Source organism: Bison bison, unplaced genomic scaffold (genome assembly GCF_000754665.1).
Source record: "Bison bison bison isolate TAMUID 2011002044 unplaced genomic scaffold, Bison_UMD1.0 scf7180017862904, whole genome shotgun sequence".
In the NCBI taxonomy this organism is placed as follows: domain Eukaryota; kingdom Metazoa; phylum Chordata; class Mammalia; order Artiodactyla; family Bovidae; genus Bison; species Bison bison.
Genome location: NW_011493476.1, coordinates 4,606 through 4,935, shown reverse-complemented (window position 1 = coordinate 4,935; position 330 = coordinate 4,606). Strand labels below are relative to the sequence as shown.

The 330-nt window shown below is 43.0% G+C and overlaps 1 protein-coding gene across 1 annotated transcript in view; it reads right to left on the bottom strand.

Annotated features, from left to right (window-relative positions):
- Positions 1-330, bottom strand: part of BHLHB9 (basic helix-loop-helix domain containing, class B, 9) — a 6,348-nt gene that overhangs the window by 5,324 nt on the left and 694 nt on the right. The gene's annotated exons all lie outside the window — the stretch shown is intronic.

Sequence of the window (330 nt, the reverse complement as noted above, 5' to 3'; positions counted from 1 at the left end):
TTTCCTTTCCCAGTAACTCCAAAATTCTGTGGGACTGCTTCTGCACCAAAATGAGAGTGGCTGTGAAAGGAAAATGGGTTTGGGTTTCCAGAACCAGAAACTAAATGGGCAGACTGACTTCGTGCGTTCTAAACTGACCCTGCAGAAAATTTTCCTCTCTATTCTGAAGAGCCATTCCCACACTTCAACATATTCAAGTGCGCTACGATGTTCAGAAAACAGGTTCCAAACGAGAAACGTGGATTAATACATCATTTATTTATATGGATCCCTCCTGTGAAAGCCTACGGACTCCTCACTGTGTCATCTGCTTGCATTTGACACATGCAA